The sequence below is a fragment of the Miniopterus schreibersii genome, assembly GCF_964146895.1.
Source record: "Miniopterus schreibersii genome assembly, chromosome: 2".
Taxonomy (NCBI): Eukaryota; Metazoa; Chordata; class Mammalia; order Chiroptera; family Miniopteridae; genus Miniopterus; species Miniopterus schreibersii.
Window position 1 is genome coordinate 126,943,667 of NC_138102.1, and position 27,223 is coordinate 126,970,889.

Sequence of the window (27,223 nt, forward strand, 5' to 3'; positions counted from 1 at the left end):
CAGAGGACAGTGCACGGCTCCCAAGTATGTAAAGATTCTTGAGCTCAGCTGCGAGGTTGCTAGGCCTGTGTGGGTGAAAGCCTTGAGCATTTTGTACATGGAAGCGAGGAGAGCTGGGGACATGATGGCTTTTCCCCACTCTGGACTGGGTGTGGGAGGCAACCCTGAGGGGAGGACTGTGGTCCCTTCTGAGGCTTCCAGAAGCCTTGGGATCTGTGCATAGTCCAAAATCTCCTCCCAGATCCTGGAGCTTTGTCAGATTCCCTGAGACACCAGACCTTGGAGCTTTGTCAGATTCCCTGGGACAATGAAGAGAGAGGGGGTGGGGAGTGCCTAGTGCTCTGAGGTTCCTTCCTTGTTGGCTGAGGAGTTCCTAATTTAGAACTAATTTAGATAGCGCTGAGATTCAATACGGAATGAAGGCACTTTTTAATTTTTACGTAGGCGTTCACAGGGGAGGATGATGCCTCCAGATTTCCCCCCGTTCCTCCCTTCTCTCTGGCCACCATTCTATTGCCCGCTTCACTCTTCTCTCTCCTGCCCCCTGCCTCCCCCAGCCCCGGCCCTGCACGTGCGACGTGAGACCTGCTGTTCCCACACCTGGGAGCTCTGGTTGGAGTCACTGTCTAGTGTCGTTCTCCAGAGATGTGGCCAAGTTTTAGATCTTCACTCTTTTTGCCCACAAATTTAAAATGAAACTGTGAATTCTAAATCAAGAAGCTACATCTCCAATATGGGAGCTGATTGAAAACGTTGTATAGTCATTTATAATTTGGATTTTTTTTTTTTTTTTTTTAATGGCTAGATACGTTAACTTTACTCTCAGGAAATGGAAAGTTATAAACTGCAACTCTGATTGCTCCTGTGAATAAGAAGATAATAAAAATATTTTATTTTATTTTTTCATGAGGTCTCTTTGGGCCTGTAATGCAAGAGGCATCTCAAAGTTTGGATGGCCCTTAAAAAGAAAATGCCAAGTATGTTAAATTGTGCACTTCGTTTTTAGTGCGGAGGAATGGATCTCAGATTCAGTGAACTAACGCAGTTCTGAGCTCCGGAGTGTATTTGCATGAAGACACTGTGCTTGCTGTGCACTGGCTGCTTTTCCTCCTGGAAAGCTTTGTTCCTCTGTGAAACCGAAAATCCTGCCATTGCTCTGGACTCACAAGACCCTGTTGATTCAAACAGGGCTCCCAGAGGTGGAACAACAGCAAAACCAAGAGACTCAATTTACTGAGCTTGGGTTACAGGAAACATATTTAATAGCAGACAGTTCCTGTTTTCATTCTAAGTTTCTACAGAATCAGATTGTCTTTAAATAGATGCTGCTGCTATTGGGACGAGGTTCAGTTTCACATCCCCGAAGAAATAAAGAGTTTTGTGAAAGTTCACTCTACCTCGGCCTCACATATAATGGGACCAAGTCAAGCCCAAAGGATCGAGATGGATATCATGCTAAAACAGTGATAGAATAACAGCACGGAAGATGTGAGACACATCCTTTTATAGACTCTTTAATGAAGCCCTCAGTAACCAAGGGGTAATTGCTGGTGGGCGGACGTGAAAAGAGACTGTGTTTGAGAGCAATCCCATTTTGACTGGCTTGGAAGCATAATACAGGTTGGTCTTAAAGATTTCTGAGGAAAGAAAGAAGGGGAAGTAGTTTGAGAAAACTATCACCTACGATTGATCTCCTTGTTCGGAGCGATCCTGGATTTGGCAGGATTCCTGCAGTTTTGCCTTGAAAGAGATGAACTCGGACCTAACAGTAATAACGCTAATGCTGCTGCTGGCTAATATTTATTGAGCACATAGTATGTGTTTTAGGTCCTATGCTTTACATTTTCTATATATGTGATCTCATTTAATATAATTACAGCTCAAAGTGTTTGGATTAAAGCCTCCATCCCGGATGGCTGCCTAGTCTGACAGTTAAGGGAAGGTACAGGGTTTTAGCTCTTCTCCCACCACTAATTAATTGACCTCAGGTTATCTCTGAGTCTTGATTTCTTTTTTTTTTGGAAATATATTTTGATTATTATATATTTTTTTCTTAATTTTATTTTTGTTTAAAATATTACACATGTCCGAGTCTTGATTTCTTAATCTGAAAGAAGGCACAATAAGGCCTCATTAGTTTTTGTGAGGTTTAAATAATACAGACCAGCAGCAGAGATGAGCAACCCTGCAGTGTGAATACAGTGAGATGTGGGTGGAGAGCACCAGGAGCAGCTTACAGGAGGATTTTCTGCTCTCCCAGGACTTTGGGGACCCAGGACTTCCTGCGGGAGCTGCCTCTAAGTGGAGGCCTGCGATATGGATGGAAACAGGTCCAGACCAAGTAAGGGGAGGGCGTGCTAGATGGAAGGGTCAACGTGTTCTTGGAGAATTGCGTTACTGCACATCTGCAAAGGCAGGGAGAGGAAATGTTGAGAGACATGCTGGAGAAAAAAGCAAGCCCTATTCCTCAAGGGCCTTGGATGGCATTCGAGGAAACCTGAACTTTCTCTTGAGGGCAGAAGGGAGCCACTGAAGAGTTTTAAGTAGAAGAGGGCCATAATTAGATTTGCTTTTTGTGACATTCACTCTGAGATTAAAGATACTATCTGTGGCTTTCTTGAACCCACATTTGAGCAAATACTTGACCTTGACCTCTTCAGTTTGGGGAGTGTCATCAAATGAACTAACAGACATTTGACTCTTGCTGCTCTAATTTCTGTTATAGTCTCTTATTGCTCTGAAATTTTTTTTTTTGATTTTTAGAGAGAGAGAGAGAGGTGTCGATGTGATCAGCTGCCTCCTACATGCCCCCTACTGGGGATTGAGGCCGAAACCAGGAATTGAACCTGAAACCTTTCGTGCATGGGATGATGCCTAATCAACTGAGCCTCACTGGCCAGGGCTGAATTGTTTTCTTATCTGAGATAAGTGGGGTGGTTCAGAAGGTGGAACAGAGCATCTCTGCTCACAGACACGGCTGTGGTCCATGGTATGGGCCACACGAATACTTTTTTTTCTTGAGTTGCCTACAGTTTGTGGATTATATACTTAATATATTAAATGCAGCTGAAATGAAATCTTGGGTTGACTTTCAACTTCTTTCTTCTGGTTTGCAACCATTTGCTGAGAATTAGTTAAGCAAAGCAAACCATTTTCCAATGTTAATCTAAGTAAAACAATAGTAAAGAACATTTGTAGACACTGTCTCTTCTTATTCCCAACCTGACTGCTCATTATATGAAATCCAACTGCATAAGTAATATTTTTTAGAGGGAAGGGTTACTGGTGCTTCTGCTCACTTTGAATAAAAAATTGACTTTATTTTATTATTACAACCTTATATTCCCTGAAAAGTCCAAGAAAATAATCTTTAAAAATAAAATTAGATAGCAATGTGTTTCTAGGTCATATATTATGACATGATTAGCAATTACTATATTATAAAATACTTATCAGAATAGCAACACTTGCACAGTTGCAAGATTAAAGTTAGAGATAACAAAAATAAAAGGTCACATTGTGACCTTTTGGATTTCTGGTGAAGCAGGCATTTAACATATTGAAATCAGGTGACTTATTAGAACTCCTTATGTTCTAGTTTTGTGGTAAAGTTAGAAAGTTGTTAATATATCCACAAATAATAATATGCACAAGGTAAAAATTATAATTTAATTTTAAGAGAAATTAAGTGTCAAAGGACTGTGACAAAAATTTTATTTGAAAGTTTTAAAATATTTTAAGAAAGAAAAATCTGTAAAATGGAAATCAAATGTATTTGCTTCAAGTCGTTTGTGAAGTGGCTTAGCACTCTTGGAACACTTTATGTTTTACTAAAGCTGTTAAATCCCATCTGGTGTTTGTAAAGTCTTTTACTATCCCCTGCTGGGACAGGCAGATATTGGTTTGCATGACTGTGTGTTCCCAAAATATTTTTAAAAAGTATCTAGTGGATTTCTACCAACTGTAGCAGGATGATAGAAGACCACATTTCCATTATAATGCTTTCAGGAATGGAGACAAATGTCATCAGGTCACAAAAGATCCATCAGTTTTACACTGTGTGACATTTAGGGAAGAATGTGAATGATTAGTGGTTTTTAAAAGTTGTTTGGAATTCAACATCCTGTGTAGATATTAGCTGAAAAATATTTATAGGTTCTGAGTCAGTGAGATGCAATTTATTCCCCCATGGAAGTCATTCTAGATTGTGTGGAATACTGCCTTGAACCTTAGTCATTCCAATATATTTCCTGGAGGTATCACTATTGTCCATAAACAGGTTGTTCTGCCTTCTTGAGTGATTTTTATTGTATTACGATTGCCTTAAATCTCTGGAAATCAACAAGATCTTTGTATGAAGAGAAAATAACTTAATTCAGCAAAATTTTATTGAAAAACTCCTATGGCCAAGGCAGTCTAATAGACACTGGGAAATAGAAAAAATTAGACATGATCCCACCCTTTAAACAACTTATGGTCTAGGTGGCAAGTCAGATAAAAACAAGCTAAGTTTCAAAAATGAAATATAATAAAGATGTTATACTAACACTGATAAAGGAGTGGTTAGATTTGATTAGGGTTTCAAAAAAAGCACTATAGGGGAAGTAAAACAGGCCTTGAAAAATAAATATAATTTAAATGTAAAGGACTTGGTAGATAGAGGTCAGTATATGTAAAGTAGTAGTAAGTTATAAAAATTATTGTATTCCAAGATAAACTCATGTAGAAGGCAGAATGTAGTAAAAAGACTTTGTGGACGGACACCCGAGTGTAAGTCTAGGCAATGCTCAACACTTAACAATGTCTCAGGCACTGTTTTAAGTGCTGGAGTTACAATGCTAAATGTAACAGGCAAGGTATTGAATAGCGTTTTAGTGGAAGGAGATGGGAAGAAGTAAAAAATGGAATGAATGAAAAAAAGAAAATAGACTTGGCTGGTATGGTTCAGTGGTTAGAGCGTTGGCCCTCACACTGAAGGGTCTCAGGTTCGATTCTCGGTCAAGCGCACATACCTGGGTTGCAGGTTTGATCCCCTGCCCTGATCAGGCATGTGCGGGAGGCAACCAGTCCATGTGTCTCTCACATCGACATCTCTCTCTCTCTTTCTCTTTTCCTCCCTTCCACTCTAAAACTCAATGGAAAAAATATCCTCAAGTGAGGGCTAACAACTACAACAGAAGGAACAAGAAAATAGCAAGGAGTAATTAGTACTGTCATAAAATAAAACTGGGTAGTGTGATAAGGAGATGAGAGTGGGCTGCTTTCATTGTTATGAGAAAAGACCCATCTGAGGAGGTGACGTTCCAGCTGAGATCTGAATAACAATGAACTTCCCATGTGAAGATCTGCATGAAGAATTTTGGAACAAAAGCCCTATGGTAGGAAGAGTTTAGAGTGTTCCAGGAATAAAATGTCCTTATACTTAAGAGTGAGAGGAGAGAGGAGCTTGAAGTTAGAATTCTTGGCAGATCCTCCAGGGTTTTGTCTACAAGGTAAAATAATTTTGATTAGATTTTAAATATTATGGGGAATGACTGAGGTGTTTAAACCAGTTTGTTTTATTGTTATATTTTACAAGATCACTTTGACTGGGTTGGAGTATGTAGTGAGCAAGTGTAGAAACGGGAGATGACTTAGGAGGCTCTTGCAGTAGTCCAGGTAAGAAATGATGGTTATTTTGACTGGTAGGTGTAGTAGAGATAAACACGTGTAAATTTCAGGGATGATATATATATATTAATCAACTGGCATTTACACAGTGAATTGGAGGCTTGGAGGGCAGACCTCTTGATACCGCTAAGCCAGGTCCCCAGTTATCAAATGTCAGTGATAATACCCAGCTTACTGGGTTGTTGTTGTAAGAATGAAATCAAATGAAGGAACCCACTTGAAGTATCTGGTACAAGTGAAGGCTCAGTAATTTCTAGTTACCTTTTCTATATTAAATAACAACTTTAAAGAAACAGTTCCAAAAAAGGAGAGGTGGGAATAAATTATACATTTTTCATTACTCCAGATGTCAATATATGTAGTGTTTAAAAACATTCGCACTTCATGTTTTATACAGAACTGATTATGAACATGATTATTTTATGCCTGTGGTGGATGTGCTCGCAGCCAGGACATGTTCTGTGAAGGCAGCGACGCCTGGAAGGAAATGCAAGTGGAGCCATGAGTGTGGCGCGTGAGATTCTACCTTGCAGAGCGCAAGGGTGTGGAGTGTGAGCTGTTTCCTGTGCACCTGCAAGGATATTCTCATCAAAGACATGCATGGGATGGTTGAATTGGACCAGATTATGATGCCCACAGGACTTGATTCAACCCTCAGTTACAATGGGACTCTCATGTCACTCAAGTAGATGGTTCTAAGGCTTGGACCTACAATAGAATCATTTCTTCAGTATGTACTATGTGGCATACTTACCAGCTGGTCAACGTTGACATCTTGGAGGCTTACCCATCTTCTGGCATCATAGCCACATTTATTGAAAGCAAATCGAACCTCCAACAGTCTTCCCCATCTCCAACCCATAAAGTGATCTCAAATGAGGTGACTGCAAGCTCTGAGGGCTGAAATGATTTTATAAAGGCTTACTATAGAATTTCAGGCATTGTGGCATATTGGAGATGCCTAAGAGGCAGTTTCCATCATTAGACCAATTTAACATCGAGCCACTGAGTTATATCTTACAGCGGTTGGTGTAAAAGAGGTGGAACCTCAAATTTTGGTGAGGTATCTAAGAACAGTTCATCAGTGCATAGATTATGTTTCCAAACTAGAAAGCACTAGGAATTGCAACTTAAGATGTAAAATAGAGAGGCACTAATTTACATTTTTAATTAATATTTATCGAGTACCTAATATGTATTATGCACTGTTCCAGGGGCTGGGGAAACATTAACAAGCAAAACAAAGTGTTTGCCATCATAAAGCTTATATTCTAGTGCAAGAGACAAAAGATAAAAAAGTTAATGAATGCATTTGTAGTATAATGTAAGGTAATAATAAATGCTTTGAGAAAAAAAAATAATAAAGCAGCATAAGAGGACAGAATAATAAGGGTTCTATTTTAGATAAAATCGAGAATGCTTCTCCAACAGGTGACATTTGAGCTGTGTGAGTGAGAGCCACCCATTGGAACACTCGGAGGAGCAGAGGAAACTGTAGGAAAGTTCCTAAGCTGGGAGCAAGTAGGGGCACGGAAGCCAGTGTGGAGCGGCAAGAGAGAGAAGATGGTTTTGGAGAGAAAGCCAAGGCCCACATTATGAAGGGTATGTAAACCAAGAGAAGGTGTTGGAATTTTTTGAATGTGATAAAAAGTCACTGGGGGGGTTAAACATGGAAATGACAAGATCTAGCATGTTTTTAGGCTATAATGAATGGGAGCGGAAGCAGAATATTGGTTATAAGGCAGCTATAGTAGTGGCCTAGCAAGGTGATGGTTTATGAAGGATGGGATCAGAGTGGTAGCCATGGAGTTAGTGAGAAGTGATTGGATTTGGAACGTATTTTGAAGGTAAATTCAACCAAATTTGCTAGTGGTTTGGGTATGGAATGTGGAAGAAAGAGGAGACTCTAGATTTGGGGTCTGAGTCATGGAGAACTCTGGGGACGGTAATCAACAGCTCAGTTTCATGCTTGTTATTTCAGATATTCAAGTATTGACGCCAAGGAGGCAGTTGGGTACAGCATTTTGAGTTTAGGGAAGAAGTCAGGACTGGAGACAAGTTTGGAAGTCATCCATTAATGTATGTGATATTTGAAAAGATCCCCTAGAGAAGGAGCAGAGAGAGGAGAAGCAGCTTGAGAACTGAGTCCTGAGGCATTCCGAAGCTGAGAGAACAAGCAGGGGAGACCAGTAAGGAGAAAGGAGGCCCAGGAGATTGAAGTCATGAAAACCCAGTGAAAGAAGCTGTTTTAAGAAGAAAGGGGGTGGTCAATCAACTATATTAAATGTCTGTAAGAAGTCTTGAGGACTGAGAACTAACCATGGACTTGGCAATAAAGAAGTCACCAATGATCTGCACAATAGCAAATGTAAAAGTCACCTTCCTGTGCCTCACTCCCCAGACTCCAGAAGAAATAGTAGGATGTAACTTGGATGAAAGGCAGAGTGACAGCCAGGCGCTAACTAAAGAACTAGTAATGGGACTAGTGATCTTAACCACAGGGCTGGACTGAGGGAAGGGAAGTAGGTAGAGGTAGTATCATTGGTTGGTTAGGGAGTTAACATGTTAAAATGGTTCCTCCACTTGTCTATATTTTTCTGTATCTCAAGGTCTGATCAATGATGTTTCCAGACATGTATGGAACTCACTCATTTTTCTCTTTCATAGGATTTCTTCCAGTATCTTTTCATTATAATCTCATGTTAATCCATTACTTGTCTTCAAAAAGTGGTGAATTGTAATTACATCTGGGAAACGTGATGAAGAAGTGGTTGGTTTCTTTGCTCCTTCTGGTTTGGAGTGCGATTTGTGTTGGTTTTTATGGACCGAGAAGAGGAATGAAATGAATTATGTGTTAACAGGGCCTTGGACTAGGAGTCAGGTGCATTGAGTTTTAGCCATTCCCAACTCTGCCAACTTAGAGTACAAAGTGCACACCAAAGATGGTTTTTAAAATGAGGAAAATGTATTATAACATAAGAACAAGGTTTTGAGTTAGGGTGGCTCCAGATTTAGTTAATAGTATTTATTATCTCATAAGATTATTACGATTATCCTATGAGGTAATGAAGTTATCACCCATACTTTATAGATGTGTCAGCCCAGAGGCAGAGAGGTTAATTCATTTGTTCATGGTCACAAAGCCCATAAATGACATGCAAGGCCTTACTCTCATAGGCTGTATGACCCCAGACCTACTCTTAGTTGCCCTAACGCCTCCTTTGGCTCTTCACTCACGATGCTTTCTATTACATTGTTTGCTTTGCCTACTGATACCAAAATTAAATGAAAAATAGATGTTAACTAAACTTCATTGTGGTGATCATTTTCAAATCATTTCATTCTAGATCTGAAACTAATATAATGTTACATGTCAAGTATACCTCAATAAAAAATGATTAAGTGGAAAACCATGTGGAAACTTGAAAACTAATAATCACAAGTAGACTACCAAGTACCAGGTTGTGGTAAGAGAGAACTGATCCTTGATCTTAGGAACTGAGAAAGGTTTCTGTTTTTAACGTGCACTGAGAGCTTTTGGACACTAGAGGACACTTTGCAGACTGCATCCTTCAGGACACAACAACTGCCTTCACAAGGCTTAAAATGTTAGGCAGTACCATGTTTATGGCCTTAGAAACGGGGGTCTTCTGGCTACTGCTAAGACTCTGTGTCATAGACTCCTAGTGGCTATGTTGGGGCTCTACCTTTGTCTCAGGGATGCTCCCTGAATGGGCTTCCTCAGTCCCTTAGGGCCTTCCCCTTTTCTTTTTTTTCTTTAACTTATTTTTGTTGTTCAAGTGTTACAGATGTCCCCCTTTTCCCCACTTTTGACCCCCTCCACCCTGCATTCTCTTCACCCCCCATACCTGCCACACAGTCTTCCCCTTTTCAACCAAGGTACCTATCCTGTGGGTGATGCACCAAACATACTTTCTAATTAGGCTAAATGTACCCAACTCCCCATTGGCCCGTCTGTTTCAGGTAACTGCCTATGTTATACGTTTAGTTAAACTGAATTATTTTCATTCATTCTTCTGATCCTGCTTTTGAATAGTCACAATTATTTAACTAGTAAAAAAAAATTCTAGGATTGGCTAGTGTTTGCTTTTTGTGCAAGTCTAGATTTGTTCATGTTGATATTAGTAAAATTTCTAAAAATGGATCTTTAAAAAAGGGTTTTTTGTTTTTCCCCCCACAAAGTCCCCAACACATATGGGTGCTTAAAACACCACTTAATGATGAAATTGATTACTCTTCATAGTTGAAATTCAACAAGACAAATTATAGGCAAGAATTACAATGTTTTCTGGGTAACTGACTTAATTCCATCTACAGATTCAGAAATATACTTGCCGTATTCATTGTGGAGAGAAAGGCAGAGCGAAGAAGAACTGGGGTGCACTTTAGTGGGTGGAGATGTGAGGTGCCTGAGGATAGGAGGGGAGAAGTCATGCATTTTTCAGCCTTGCAACTGGGCCAGGCTGGAGAAAGGAGATTCTCAGGTCTAAGGTAAGTTTTTAAAATAAGTCTTTTTGTTAAAAATTTAGGCAGTTTTATATTTAGAGTGATTAAAGATATGGTGTCTATGAAGTTAATGATTGGGACACTTTGTGAAGATAAAAATATAGATTTAAAAATGTATTTATAATTTATGAAGTCTACAGAAACCTATTACATTAGATATTATATACATTTTTTCTTTTAAATTTATTCATTAAACAAGACATTATTATACCTTTATTCTTAATGCCATTTGTCTTTAAAGGGGCCTGAACCTTCTATTACCTGTATCTACCATCTCTGTCATTGCTTTTGCAAGTCATCTTGTCTCTTCCCTCCACCAGACTCTTAACTATCATTTATAGTAAACATGAGGATTAGGAGAAGCTTCTTATTGCAGACACCTCACTTATGTACTTGTTTGGCAGGAGAGTTAACTTGCACACCCAGGCCCAATAGATAGCAATGTGTTGTTTCCTTAGGTAGGAGGCAGGTATCATGAACAGATAGGGAATGATTCCTCAGTCTGTTTGACATGATTACAGGCATCACAAAGCATTAAATCAGTAGGTAAATCACTGCTTTCGGATTTTCTTTCATATCTTCTGATTAGTTCAAAAGAAAATCTTAGTTTGCTATTAATTTCACTTATAACAACTTTCTAACACTTGGAATCTCTCGTTTTAAAGAGGGGAGCAGGTCTTATACTCAGGGTCTTGGTAGGTATTTGTGTAGCAGGAAAGACATTTTTCATGTCCTTTTTTTTTGTACTTTTAAAAGGAAAGTTCTCATTTTTAAAAGAAGAGTTGACTTTAAAGAAAAATATAAATAACTGATAATACGGAAATACAGATTATATACAAATATCTCAAACATGTGAAAGTAGTACCTGACCGATTAAAGCTTGTGAAATATTGATGTAATTGGTAAGAGTGTTATGGGTGGGTGCTGTCTGTGTCTCCACCTGTTGCTGATGGAAGTGGGATTCTTGGGGTGCCACGGGAATAAGAATTTCCCAAGGCCTCCGGGGAAGGAAAGTTTTATTTCTGTGGAATTAAACTCTTGGGTTTCCAAGGTCCCATTTTCCTCTGTCCAGCCAGGGAAAAAGTCCCATTTTGTGTTCAGCAGAGCTAGAATCAAAGTGACTGCCCAGAGTTCCTGCTCCATATTTGCACAGTCCAGTCCAGAATCTGCCAGCTTAGCTCATGGTCCCAGCTGCAGTCCATTGTGTGTAGGTTCCTCATGGTTTAGGGCCAAAGGCTATGGAGGCACATGGCGAGTGCAGGTCACAGAGCAACCAAGAAACAGGAGGGTGAGTGGCAAGAGAGAGAATTCTTTGGAGGATTTTACCCTTCCCAGATTTTGCACAGTGCAGTGGCTGCACCCTCTAGCCAATTATCTTTGTTCCTAAGTTAGACTGACAGGCAAGCACCTTCTCTATATCACCCAACTTCATTGCCCATGTGCCCATCTTCCCCTTTGTTGGATTCTTTTCCCCAGTGATCTGCAGGGAATGAAGTAGTGATCCCCTTGGGAGTATAAAGTTACAGCTTCCTGGTACTTGTCTTATATGTTATTTTGAGAACTAAATGAATTGTTTTTTTTTTTTACTTTTTATTATATAAATTAAAACAACCCCAAACAGAATAGTATAATGAACTCCCATGGGCCCATCACCCAGCTTCAACACTTAACCAATATTTTGTCATGCTTGTTTCATATACTTCTATCCATTCCCCATCCTTTCACTTTTTACTTTTAAACGTTTTGGGGGATATAACTTACATATATTGAAATGCAACAGATGCAGTCATGTACATCCATGTAAAACTCACAACTGAATCACAATGTAGAACATTTCCATGTCTTCAGAAAGTTTCCTCCTGTCCTGTGCCAGTCAGTCTCCGGTCCACACCAGGCAATTATTATTCTGATTTTCATTTTTTTTCTTTCTTTACTTTTTAAATTTATCTTTATTGTTGAGAGTATTACAGGCATCCCATTCCCCCCCCCCCAATTGATCCCCTCCTCTTCCCTCCCACCCCCTTCCCAGGCCTTCACCCCATTATTAACTGTGTCCATGGGTTATGCATATAACTTCTTTGGTTAATCTCTTCCCACCCTCCACCCCTCTTCCCTCTTTCCTCTGAAATATGATCGTTTGTTGCCTGCGTCAGTGTCTCTGGATCTATTTAGTTTGTCAGATTCTTTTGTTCATTAGCTTCTTCTTAAAGAAGACCTTCAACTTTTCCTGTAGTGCTGGTCTGGTGGTGATGAACTCCTTTAGCTTTTCCTTGTCTGAGAAGCTCTTTATCTGACCTTCAATTCTAAATGATAGCTTTGCTGGGTAGAGCAATCTTCGTTGTAGTTCCATGTTTTTCATCACTTTGAATATTTCTTGCCACTCCCTTCTGGCCTGCAAAGTTTCTGTTGAGAAATCAGCTGACAGTCGTATGGGTGCTCCCTTGTAGGTAACTAATTGCTTTTCTCTTGCTGCTTTTAAGATTCTCTCTTTGCCTTTAACCTTTGGCATTTTAATTATGATGTGTCTTGCTGTGGACCTCTTTGGGTTCCTCTTGTTTGGGACCCTCTGTGCTTCCTGGACTTGTAAGTCGATTTCTTTCCCCAGGTAGGGGAAGTTTTCTGTCATTATTTTTTCAAATAGGTTTTCAATTCCTTGGTCTTTCTTCCCCTCTGGCACCCCAATAATACAAACGTTGGGCCTCTTGAAGTTGTCCCAGAGGCTCCTTATACTATTTTCATATTTATGGGTTCTTTTTTCTTTTTGCTCTTCTGGTTGGGTGTTTTTTGTTTCCTCACGTTCCAAATTGCTGATTTGATTCTCAGCATCCTCTACTCTACTGTTGATTCCATGTAAGTTATTCTTCATTTCAGTTCCTGTAGCCTTCATTTCAAATTGGGGCTTTATTATGTTATCGATTTTCTCAGTTATTTCCCTAACGGTCTGCTTAAACATCCTTATAACCATTATTCTGAACTCTCTGTTAGCTTGCTTGAATCTATTTCATTTAGTTCCTCTTCTAGAGATTTCTTCTGTTCTTTCCTTTGTGGCATGTTTCTTTGTCTCCACATTTTGGCTGCTTCCAGGTGTTTGTTTCTATGTATTAGGTAGAGCTGCTATGTCTCTTGGAATTTGTAGAGTGGCTTTGTGTAGCAGGTGTCCTGTAGGTTCCAGTGGCTCAGCCTCCCCAGTCACCTGAGCTGGGCCTTCTAGGTGCTCCCCTCTGTGGGCTGTGTGCACTGTCCTGTTGTAGTTGAGCCTTGGTTGCTGTTGGCATCCCTGGGAGGAACTGACCCCCAGGCCAATCAGCTGTGAGGACCAGCTGCAACTACAGCCAGAGGGCTGCTGTGCTGGAGACACCCGTATGGAGCAGGATTTAGTTCAGTGGAGCTTTGTTTTTCACCAAGTGCGCCCCTTGAGTGTCACTGGTGGATGTGGTAGGGTTGTAATCCAGCGTGGTTGAGTCTGAGCACCAGGTGCACTGTCTCTGGGGCCTCCCAGGAGGTGCAAAGTCAGCCTGTGCCAGTGCCTTGCCCAGGGCCACCCAGCATGAGCTACACAGCAAACCGTAGTTGGCTGCTACTTGTGCTGGGCTTAGAGGGGTTCAGGAGAGGCCAAGCTATGAGCCAATGCAGGCTGTCGCTAGTGCCAGGCCTGGGGCCGCTTATCAAGTTCTATAGGGCATACTGTTGCTTGCTTGAGAGATTTTAGGAAAGTCCTAAGTGTGAGGCTCGAGAGGCCACTTGCACAGAAAAGCCCCTGGAAATGGCCTGGATGAGCTGCAGGTGGGGAGAGGCGGGGCCTCGGGGAATCACGGGGCGGGGCCAAAGGTGTGAGTCAGGTGCTGGCGATTCAAACATGGCGCCTGCCTGCCGGCTGTGTGTGGGGAGGACTCGCCAAAGGAGCCATGGCCTCCGCCAGCCCTTCTGCCTGGGAGGAAGCCGCCCTCCAGCTCTCGCCCGGATTTGAGGCAGGTTAGTTCCTCCCCGAGGGTCCCAGGTCCTTTCAGGCTGCTGCCCGGCGCTGGGCTCAGAGGGAGCGTCCGAGTGAGTCCGTGCCGGGCCCTTTAGAGGAGCTGCTGGGGCTCCCGCAGCCTCCGCGACCCTCAGGGACAGTCCCCGCTGGTTTCACAGCCCGGAGTTGTGGGGACGTCTCTTCCCGGCCTGGAGCCCTGGGCTGGGGGCCCTCCCTCCTCCAGGAAACCTCCGCCGCCGAGGTTCCTTTCCGGGTTTCAGCCGAGGCACCGGGTGTGGGCCCTCGGCTGCGGGCCCCCAGCTGCGTCTTGGTGATTCAGCCACTATTCAGCCCCGCCCCGCCCGCGTCTCCGCCCCTCCTCCCGGTCTCGATGCTCCTTCAGCTCCCTGGTTGTGGGGCTTCTGTGCAGCCGGATCTCAGGAGGCTCTGAGCGCTGGTGGTTCTGTATTTTAGTTGTCATTTTGATGTGGTTGCGGGAGGCGGTGGGTGCAGCTGTTACCTACGCGCCATCTTGTTTCTCCCTCAGGAGATTTAATATTAAGTTCTTAACACATTGTAAGCATTCAATGAATGCTAGCTTCCTCTATTTATACTACTATTTTTATTGCCACTGTTGCTTTTATCTGTATTTTGGGTTAGTCTCATAGAACTATTGAGTAGAAATTAAAAATTACCAATAATAAGGGTTTAGCTTCATCACCATAGCTTTATTTTTATGATCGCTATAAGGCACTCTACTTCCCTTTAGATAACTTAGTGACTAAAATGTATTGAATTTTGATTGATAAGGTTAATGAGACTTCTGGGGATAGTAAGAATAAAGTATGGGGGTGAATGATGGAGCAAGGGAAATTTAAGAAGGAAAACACAAATCAGTATAATTCTTGGGCTGACCTTGAGGAACTGAGAATCTAACTAATGTAGGAATCCAGAACCATTGACTTGTAATACTCTTTATTCTCCCTATTCTATGTACCTAAAGTAGTCAAATTCATAGACAGAATTCCTAGATAACCTCATCCCCATTTTTGGCTTTTATTGAGATAGCAAAGGGGGCTGTGAGTCATATCCTTAATCTTTTCAAAGAATTTTTTGTGAATGAATACTTTAACCTTTTGACTTTTCCAAGACACTAGTAATACACACATATGAATACTTGATTGAGGTATGACTGATATACAATAAAATTAATAAATATTAAGCAAACAGTTTGGTGGATTTTCCCATGTATGTGCATCCTTATAACCACCACCCAGATCAGACTATAGAACATTTTAATTCTCCTAACATTCCTTTGTGTCTTTTCAGTCAATACCTCAGCAACTCCCCAGAAGTAATGATTATTCTAATCTTTATCACTATAAATTAGGTTGGTCAGTTCTTGAACTTCACATAAATGCAATTATACTGTATATACTCTTTTGTGTCTAACTTCTTTGGCTCAAAGTAATATTTTGAAGCTCATTTTTATGCATACATACACATGTGTGTATCTTTTTTCATTGCCAACTAGTACTCCATTGGCTATATTTTGAATGTGAAGCCAACAAGATTTTCTGATGGATTGGCTGTAGAATGTGAGGAAGAGGAGAATCAAAGATGAACTGAGATAAGGAAGACTGTGAGGGGAACAGGTTGGTAGGTGGGGAGGTTAGGATATCAGGCACTTAATTTTGAACATATAAATCATGAGATGTATATGAGATGTCCAAATGGAGATGCTGAGTAAGTGGTCGCATATATGAGTTTGGAGTTTAGAACTAGTGGTATAAACTCGGACATCCTCAGCATCTTGATGGTCTTTAAAGCCCTGAGAGTTGAAGTGATCAATGTATATAGAGAAGTCTGAAGATGGGGTGCTGCAATACTTGAATTAATTGCTAAGAGATGAGGAAGTTGAGGAGGAACTAGCAAAGGACACTAACAAGGAGCAATCTGTAAGGTAAGAGGAAAACCAGTAGCTTTGTTACTCTGAAAGCCATCTTAAAGTCCTATGTAGCATATAACAATGCTAAATAGTTATTTTGTATTTAATTTATTTTTAACATAAAAGTCATTTTTACGGCTCTTAAAAACTTTATGAACAATTGCATTAAAAATATTTCTAGGAATACAACTAATGAACTAGTGGCTATTATAAAAGTGGTCAACAAATTGTAACAGTGATAATTTTGAAATGACTAAGGACCTGTTAATCAATATTCTTTTATGATGACTATTTACTTTGGACTTCGATTTGATTTTTGGGTTTTGTTAGTCCATGAAACTGAGCTTTTCTCATAAGAAAATTGGCCATGGTAAGCTACACAGGAAACAGATTATAGACCTGGAAACCCAAGAAAAATATCTCAGATCCATACAACATCAGATAAAGGTTTCTAAAAAGTCTTGTAATTCCACACAAACACACCACCATGTGTTTAGACATCCCTCAACTTTTAGAGAGAGTAGAGAGTTTCTCTCTAAATATTACCTTAAAAATTAGGCTTAAGCTGGACTAAACTTAAAAGATACCTTGTATAAGCCAGGTCTAGGCTGATTTCCACCTGAATATCAACTAACAGTCAGCCAAGTGACATCACAGTTCTGAGTTTCTCCCAAGCAGTGATTGTCAGTTCTGCTCATGTCATTGCTGGCTTTGGTCTTCTAATAAGAATAAATGACTCCTGGAACCAAGCAGCTAGATACCAAGAAATTTCTTTCTTTCTTTCTTTTTTTTTTTTTTATGTGACTTTAAGCAAATTATAACCATAGAATCTTATACTACTTATGATACGTCTATGGAACTTCTGATGCTATTGATGAGAATACCATGTGTGCTCGTCTGATAGTATAAAGCTGCAAGTGGGAAATTATACACTATGTCATACTCTCCATCTTAAATATTTTTCAGATTTCTCAGAGCTGTTTAACACAATGGTGTTATGTGACCCTCCTGCCTTCAGAGAGGAAATTATATAGAAAATGACTCTCAGCAGATTGACTGATGACTTGCTAATGATGACATTGTAACCTGTTCTAATTGGAGATTTGTCAACAGCATTTCAGATGGCTGGCCACGCGGTATTGTGGTCTAGTTACAGCTCCTGGTTGGGTTGGTTGACAAATGCTTGCTATTTTAAACTGTTTTTTTTTGAAGTGGGTGAGTGATGGCATTAAATTCCTTGAAAGAGTCCCCCCCCTCCCATTTTTAAACATGATTGGAAATTATTTTATTTATTGAGAGTGAGGTTATGGACAAATAAATAAAAATCTGAGTAGTAAACTAATCAGTGTCTAATTTAGATACAATTAACCAACAGATGCCTTTTTCTTTGGTGCTCTTTGCCTTCATTTTCTGTGAGTGTGTGTGTGTGTGTGTGTGTGTGTGTGTGTGTTACCTGTATGTGTTTTCTTAAGAGTAGTTCTAGAGATGTGTAGAACTGCTTTCTTCTATTAAAACATTAATATCGAATAAGGAATTAACAAGGATTTTTTTGCATTTCAAGCTGTGGGAACTCAAAACGCATTAAAAAATAAATCCATAGTGAGTTATGATTAGATTATTTGGTTTTACACTGTAGGTCTTGTACTTTTATAAGGTTAAAGTGCCTGGCTCAGAGTAGATGATTAATAAATATTTATTGAATTTAATTGGACAATCAAGTAGAGCTGGCCTAGAAAACTCATCACCATTAATCAGTTTTTTTGCTAGTTTGTTTATTAATTAATTCATATGTTCACTTATTTTGTAGTTGATGTGTGCCATCTATAGTCGAATGTGCTAGATCCCATGAGGAAATATAGGAATTTGACGTGGGTCTTGATTTCAAAGGATTTATAATTTCAAGTGGGAGATTATATATATGCAAGGATGCAGAAAATGAAGTAGAAAATTATTACAACAGGAAAAGCTATCTGAGTTCAAGGTTTATAAGTTCTAAGTTCATAGACTTTTGGAACCCCAAATGGGAGTAAACCCAAGCTCACCTGTAAATATTTACTATCTCTATTTACTTGTTATAAACTCTATTAAAATGATGTAATAGAAATTTTATTTAATGAGATATTCTACTTCTATAATACAAAGGCTATAGTTCCTAGTGAAATTGAAACAAAATCTACAAGAAGTTGGCCAGTGTTGCCTATTGTCTTGTAATAATGAACGGTCTCTGAATTTGCTATAGGTATTTTCACCCACAGGTAATTTATATTTCAAACTTTTGATATTGGGAATTTTAGATATGAAAACATGGTGTCTTTTTAATTGTTTTTTTTTTTTCTATTCTAGAATTTCTCTTAAATTTAATGCCAAAAGAGCAACGCTTTTCAAAATTAAGAAGTTCAATTAAACAGGTGGCTGTTACTATGATTACCCTGAATGCCTTTGTAGGATGTTTTTAAGGCTTTAATATAACAGAAACTGTAAGAGCAATAATAACTTCATATTTCATCATAAAACATTAAGTTTTTAGAAAGATATTCAGAATGGTTGTACTAGGGAGTAGAATTGTGATTTTTTTTCTCTTCTATAATTTTGAACATTTTAATATGGTTATATTAAAAGTAAAACATTCAATTTTGCTGCAAAATAGAAAAGAATCTTATAATAAATATTGCATACGTGTATTTTTTTATTACTCTTCAGCTTTAACTATATTGACATTTAAAACATTATTTGGTTGATTTAATTCTATCAGTAGGAGGGCGCTATTGACATTTTCTTCCTTCTTCTGGATTCTGTTACATTTTCTTCCTTCTTCTGGATTCTGTTACATTCTTTACTTATGAGAAGCTTATACATTAAAACTACGATCCTTTGTTTTCCTCCTTATTTAGCCCATTATGTGACTTAGAACTTGGTGTCATGAAGACCTGGGCATAAATCTTAGATTTGACATTTACAATAAGCAGAGATGATATTTAAAATACTTAATAATCTGGAACTCATGTTCACCAACCAGTCTGTCTTCAAGCCCTTCTGCTAACCAGCTGTTAGCCTTTTAGTTGCTGTATCATAGTGTGGGTCATGGGTCCCAGAGGAGAAGCTGGAGAATCAGGGTGAGGAGGAGGGGTTAGTGGAACTTGCGCTGCTTGGGCAGTGAATCCTTATGGAAGTAGTTAAAAAATTTAACACCTGATAAGAATGTGTCATTGTATACTCATTGAATCTTGGGCCTGTCTATAAAGTTAATTTTACTTTCTTCATTTGTAAAATAAGTAAAAAGTACATATTCACATAGGCTCTACCTGCCTCATAGGATTTTTGTGAGATTTAAATAAGATGTTGTGCAATAATAATTATAGCTTTAAGTTAGGCATCACTGTGAGTGTTGTAGTCACTAGAAGATACAATTTTCACCAAAATCTTATGAGTTAAGTATTATTATTATTCCTATTACAACAATCCTATAAGTTGACATGTATATAATTCACATTTTACAGAAGGAGAAAGTGAATTTAGTGAGATTAAGTAATTTGCCTACAGTCACATAGCTAGCTAGTTTCTGGGTAGAGATAGGTTTCAAACACTGATCATCCATGAATATATGAATGTAAAAACTGAATATTTGATAGTAAAAACAGTTCCATTAGTTACACACCTCATATATAGTGGTACAGAGCTTGAGTATCTACAGTTCAAACCGTAAATTATTTTAATTCTTTTATAGATGGCTACTAATAAATACTGTTACACTCTATTCCCCTGGTCAAAATTTGGCAAAAGGAAATGAGCAAACGCGGGAGGTAAAAGCACAATTAAAACTATTTTAAGTTGGAAAAATGTGTTCAAGCTTTTAGTTTAGTTTGGAACTTAGTGTTATATTGGCAAGAGATTCTGTCTCTCAAAATGAGGTTTTCAATTTCTTTATTAATAAACACACCATTTGAGATTGTATTGTCTAAGTGGTAAATCTGGTAAAAATGTTCAAACATCACACTTAATGGAGTAACTTTAGAAGCTTTCCCTTTAAGGTCAGTAATGAACAAGGGTGCCTGCCATGACCATTTCTGTTCAACAAAGGACTGGATGTCCTGGCCAATGACATATGAGAAGTAAAATAAATAAGAAATAAGACTATAAGGGAAGAGACAAAATGGTTAGTATGTGTAGATGATTTAATTATTTACACAGCAGACCCAAGAGAATCAATAGACGAGCTACTAAAGCTAAACTGAGTTCAGCATGGTTGCTTGAGCACAAATCAATAAGTAAAAATCAATAAAATTCTTTTACACCAATAGCCAGTCAGAAAATGTAATAGACCATAGCATGACATATAAAATAGCCTAAAGGAAAGAAAGAATCTAGGAACTGACGTAAAAATGTAAAAATTATTATGAAGAACATTTTAAAACATTTCTAAAGGACATAAAAGTAGGCCTGACTAGGAAGAAAGAAATACCACACTTGTGGATGGAAGATTTAACATTGTTAAAGATGTAAATTCTTCCCAAATTAAAACAAGTTTAATGTAGTTAGAATAAAAGACATAATTAAATATCAAATCATGTATTTGCATAGAGTTCCCTGAAACTAATAAAAAGTTATTTGACATTTATATCTCAATTAAAAGAAACAAGAATAAAAACAAACACATTAAAAAAAAACCCCAAAAGAAGTGGAATGGGCCCATACAAATCCACACAAAGGTAAAATAATTCTTAAAAAGAAGAGTGATGTGGGGAAATATCTTACCAGGTATTAATATATATTACCAAACTATAGTAATTTGGTGTGATACTGGTACTAGAAATGCCAAATAGACAAAGAATAGAATAGAATTTAAGACAAATCCATGTGTACATGAGAGCGTAGTGAATTGTTTGTAGATCATTGAAGAGATGGTAGACTATTTAATAAATAGAACTGTGAAAATTGGCAAAACATTTGGAGAAAAAACAGGGCCCAAACTCATACAACCAAGTAATAAAAAAAACACACCTCTTATTGAAATAGAGATTTTAATAATTTCTTGCTTTATCTTTATATGTTCTATTTTTGTATAGAGTTCCCATCTCTTGAATTTAGTCTTCTTATCTTATTTTTTGCATCTTTATAAAAAACCAAATTTACTGATTCAATTTTCTATAGTAGCCTACTGTAAAATTAGATGCTGCTATGGTGATAAGGATTTTGAATAAAGCAATATACACTTTATATTATTCTTCATTCAGATATGCAGTATATTTTTACTCTTGCTTGAAACACAGATAAAAGATTTTGTAATGCTGTCTACCATTTCTTTCAGTAAGTCTGCTTAAAGAGAAATTCTTACCTAGTGCTTCAGATCCCAAGCCCTCTTTAAAGCTTAAACATAGTCTTAAGTTGAGTGATCTTTCTAGTTTTGCAAATTCCCACAGTGGGGATGCAGGGGTTGATGTTTCCCTAACATCTGAAGCTAGGAATTTTGTGGATTGCCATTCAGATCTTTCCGATCCTAACAAAAGAGGAATGAAACTTTTTGGTTGTCGTTGTCATTGCTGGTTCCACTGCTGCTGGGCTGAGGGAATTAGGTGTGGCTCCCTCCCTTCAGATCTCAGTTCAAATGCCACGTTTTCAAGGAGGTCGCTGTTGACCCTTTTATGTAAAATGGTCTGTCTAGTTTGTCTCTCTCTCTCTGAAGGGTTGGCAAATTATGTTCCACAGGTTAAATCTGGCCCACTGCCGGTTTTTGTAAATAAAATTTTACTGGAACACAGCCATACTCAGTCATCGACGTATTATTGTCTATGGCTGTTTCTGTGCTGTAATAGCAGAGTTGAGTAGCTGCAACAGAGGCCGTATGGCCTGCACTGTCTAAAACATTTACTATGTTGCCCTTTGCAGAAAAGATTTGCTGGCCCCTGCTCCGTCTCATCGTCCTGTTTGTTCCTTTATGCCATGTGTTACCACACTTGTAATGGTCTCATGTATTTCTTTGGTTATTTATTATCATATCCCCAAAAGAATGAAAGTCCTCGAGGTCAGGTACTGAGTCTCCCTTGTTTATCTCTGTATCTCAAGTACTGGCACAGTGTTTGGAACACAATACACACTTAATGTTTGCTGGATACATAAATGACTTAGATAGATTTTAAAATGTTGTATTGTTCTACTCACTTCACCAGGGATTTGGGAGCAGAATGGGGGTGGTTCAATATATTTTGGTTCAGTTAACACATCAAATTTGAAGTAGGTAACATGAATATTTAGAGTATGAAATAAATTTAGGAAGGAAGGTTGAGATGAGTAGCTTGAGAGATATGAGAAAACCAATAGAGAGTGGTGCAAGGGCAGAAGGATTTTAATAGCAGGGAGTAATTTTGTCAAATGCTGTATATAGAGAGAAAATAAATGAGTCTTGAAAATTGCTCTCTGGATTTAGCAACAAAGAGACCATTGTGCCCTGGCCGGTGTGCTCCGTGGTTAGAATGTCAGCCAGCGCACTGAAGGGTCTTGGGATTGATTCCCAGTCAAGGGCACGTACCTTTGCTCTCTCTGAAGAAAAAAAAAAAAATCAGTGGGGAAAAAAGACCATTGTGACATTGGCAAGTCATTGGAGGCTGCATTAGTTTGCTAGGGCTGCCATAACAAAGTACCAAAAATTTAATGGCTTAAAGTAACAAATATTTATCCACTCAGTGGAGGGAATAAACAAGTCTAGAGGCTAGAAGCCTGAAACTGAGATGTCAGCAGGGCCATGCAGACTCCAGGAGATGATCCTTAGTTTCCTCTTCGTCGCTTTATGTTATTGCTGTTATTAATCCTCACCTGAGGATATTGTTTCCATTGATTTTTAGAGAGAATGGAGGGGAGGGAGGAGAGGGAGAAAGGGAGAGAGAGAGACAGAGAAAGAGAAACATCAATGTGAGAGAGACACATTGATTGGTTGCTTCCTGCACACGCCCTGACCGGGGCAGGGATCTAGCCTGCAACCGAGATAAGTGCCCTTGATCGGGAATCGAACCCAAGACCCTTCAGCCTGGGCTGACGCTCTAACCACTGAGCAAACCAGCCAGGGCTTCGCATGGCTTCTTATAAGGACAGCAGTTATTGGATTTAGGGTCTATCTATCCTAATCTTGTATGGCCTCACTTTAACTTGAATTCATCTGCAAAGACCCCATTTACAAATAAGATCACGTTCACAGGTACTAGGGAGTAGGATTTCAACATATCTTTTGGGGGGACACAATTTGATGCACAGCAGTGGTAGAAGTCAGATTGCAGGAGGCTGAGAAGTGAATGCTGCAAGGAAGGTAATGAGTAAAATCTTTAAAAAATTTGGTGGTGAGGAGAAGGAGAGAAACAGAGCAGTAAGAGAGAGACACAGTTTAGGAAGATGTTTGAATGGCTAAAGGAAAGATTCATTAGAGAGGAGAAATTAAAATGTATAAGGAAAAGAAAATGTGGACATAATGAACATCATGAGGCGGCCACATACTACTGTGGTGGAGACCGTTACTTCTCCCTCAATATCCATTATTCCTCTCTCCGCTCCCCTTGAGTTTTTTAGCTGGGTTCATAATTGTGCATATTAAGAATACATTTTCTAAGCTTGCTTTGCAGCAAGGTGGGCCTTGTGATTGGGTTCTGGTCAGTGGGAGGAAAGTAGACGCATTGTGTGTTGACTGGAATGCATACACATTGGCTGGAGCGTCGTAGTTATCTTGGACCATGTGGCAGAAGCCATGTGTTAAGGATGATGGAGACAACACATCAAAAGGAGCCATATTTCTGATGATCATGGAGGCATTATATTAGCCCCAATTTTCTTATGTAAGGTCTTAATTTTTGCAAACAGGAAATAAATTTCTATGTTATTTAAGCCATTATTATTTTATGCTTTCCTTCAGTTGAACTTAATTAAGGTGAACTTAATTGTGACTGAATACAGATCCAGGGCATGATGTGGAGATCAGGCAGAAGAGATTCTAATTCATTGAGGCAGGAGGCGCTGATGGAACAATGGTTCTGGCTATAGATGCCTTTGTAAGCAGATGGTATGTAGTTTGGAGAGTTCCTGTCCGAAGGCATTAGTTTTTCTCTGGAAAATAAGAGTAGATTTATTTGTTGAGAATAACAGAAGAGATTTTAGTAGAGCAGGTTTGAGGTGAATAGTGGAGATTCAACAAAAATCATTGTGAGGCATGAGAGAGATCTGACAAGTAAGGGTTTGGGTGTCATTGAGGTTAGAGACCACGTAATTATAATAGTGAAGCGCATCCCTCCTGTAGTGCTCTGTGGGATGGAAGAAGGTTCACAGTAGAGGTAGCCAGATTAGACTTTCGCTTTATAAAAATGAGTAAAGGATAAAAGGGTTTTGCAGCCACACTTCAGTCATCTTCTGTTTGACCTTTCTTGTATGATAGATAGACCATAGACACGTACCAATATGCAACAACACAAACTTCAGCTGTAAATGGAGCCAATTTGGAAGATTTGGCCCTTGAAGAAAGTTTCTGAACACAATAGCAGAGTGTGTGGGGACGTGGGTGGGTACTGTTTCTGAGCACGTTGACAAGGAAGAAATGCCCTAACATTCCAGAGGCTATATCTCAATTGCCAGCTTTAAGACAAAGGTAAATAAATCTAATTGGGCAGCTAACTCACTGCTGCTCTGTGCTTGATTCTACTCAGTTTTTAGGACTGTTGTGCAATAACACAATGTAGGGAGAGAGTGCAGCCAGCTCTGCTTAAAATTTTTTTTTTTACCTTAAGTCTTTATTTCATCAATATTTTGTTTTGGTTTATTACTGTGATAAAAGAAAGTATCATTTAGAGATAACAGGAAGCATCTGAACAAATAGTGATGCAATCAGCATGAAATCTGCTATGGGTTTACTACTAGACAGTTTTCAAGATAATTCTGAGTTTATGTTATATCATTTAATCTATAAGTTACACTGTTAAGGTAGGTTTTATTAGGACTACTTAACTCACAGATGAGGACATTGAAGCTCAGAGAGGTTAATGATTTTTCCAGAACACGTAACTAGCAAACATTAGAATCGAGTTCTGACTCTCAGGTCCAATGGATGCATTTGATTGTGTTCATCCTCAATATGATGATTACTCACAGTATGTAATTAGTCTGGACAGCTCCACTGTGAAGTAGGCAAGGTTTTCATTTTCCATGAAGGTTCTCCAAGAGTCTGAGGCTTTTTCAAATTATTATTTAAACCTTCAGTTTGTGGTTTGTGGTTGTTAGTTCAAGGCAACATATCCACCTAAAATGGAACCCCTCTTCTCTTGAATTTGCTTTATTTTCTAAAGCCTATAAATCTTAAACTCCTGAAGATCGTACTTTGAGGCATCTTTGAATGAATAAAATAGATCACGTTCATGTTGGCCTCTAGAGGTCACAAATGCAACAGAATCTTGTTCCATTCTCTTCGAGAGTGTTTTCAACAGCCCACAAACCACTATGGTTTTGATGCATGTGTGTGGTCATTGTAATGCTTAAAGTTCTAATGGTTGCATTATAAGAATGAGTTTGCTTACAAATATGTTCTGAACTTTACTTTTTAAACCAGTGTTTTCTGAGGATGCTTATCCTTGGAGAATAGGAAAAAGCAATAGAAAGATGCTTTTGGAATCTCTGCAAACTATTTTTAAAAATGCAGAAAGTGAGGCCATACTATTCTGAGAGGACCAGTTGGAATTATTTACTATTGCTTTTGGATTCTGGGTAAATCAATGTACCAGTGAGAAGTAAAAACCACTTATTTTATAGATATAGGCAAAATTATTTTTGGAAAATACTGTTTGTATTTTGTGTATAAAAATAAGTGGAAAGGTATTGTTAGTTTCCTATTTACCTGAAATAATTAAAACATAATTGAAATTGTTTAAAATATCATGAAAACATTTTAAAAAGCAACAAATTTGGCAATCAATACTGCTTTGAATTTTTCAATATTTGAATTTTATAGTGTTTTTCTAAAATCTCTACCACTTATTTAAAACCCACTAAGCATTGTGCTAAATGCTCTTTAACATATTGTCCCACTTATTTCCACAACAACCCTATGCAAAACTTTCGTCAAATTTAAATATTGATGCTTTTCATCTGCTTGTTTTTGTCCTTAGGAAATGTTTCCAACTCTTTCCCATTATATATTAGTCTTGAGACAATAAGCATAGCTATTTTACATTCTAAGTGCCATTTAAAATGAAAATATCTGTCAATCAAACACATACGTTCTCACTGAAAGACGATCGAGAAAAACAAATTCAGGTCTATATAAGCAGTTTATAAACATATGACTATTCTTGCCATATCAATACCCTACTTTTTGCTTACTTTGTGCTCCCTAGAGATTACATAATAAAGCCACTTATTGCATGATATTGCATGATACGAATTATAATAATGAATAGCAAATATTCAGTAGTAATACCAACCAGGAAACAATGCTAAAAATTGCTCTTCATGTCATTTTTTACAGAAGAAAAGGTAAGCATCAGTGAGATATACAGATACCAGGACTGTCTTCTTCCTCCTGAGCTTGCGCCTTCAGTGTGGAAAGCGGGCCTGGGCTTTGGAGTTAAAACAGAGCTGGGTTTAAATTCTGACCCCATTATCTTGGGTGGTTAGTTATCCTCTCTGAGCAGGATTTCCCTCTGTGAAAAGGGGTAATTATGGACTCTTAGTGAGAAGCTGCCAGCATGGCCCTCCTGCGTAGACCTTCTCTTTACCTTCCCCTGACAGGCAGTCATTAACTCCTTAGCGCCACAGGAAAGAAGGAAGGAAACAGCTGTGAGGCGGAGTCGTCCCTACTCCCCACTACCTTCTCCACTTCCTCCCCAGCGCATGAGTCCTATTAACTCTCAGCAGTCACTATTTTTTAATTAGATGATTGGAAATGGAAGGGGATCATGGTGACTGCTGGCTGGCATCTGGATCAGTTGGCAGGGCAGTTTGCATTGACATACACTGTGAATTAAGGGTTTTGTACATGATGCCCTAGGGAGGGTCTCAGAACAAATCTTCAAGTACAAAGCACAACAAGCGTGCAATATGATTTGTAAAGTGGACAGGCAATGTAGCATAAGAGTTGTGAAAACACGTTCCAAAGCCAGACCACC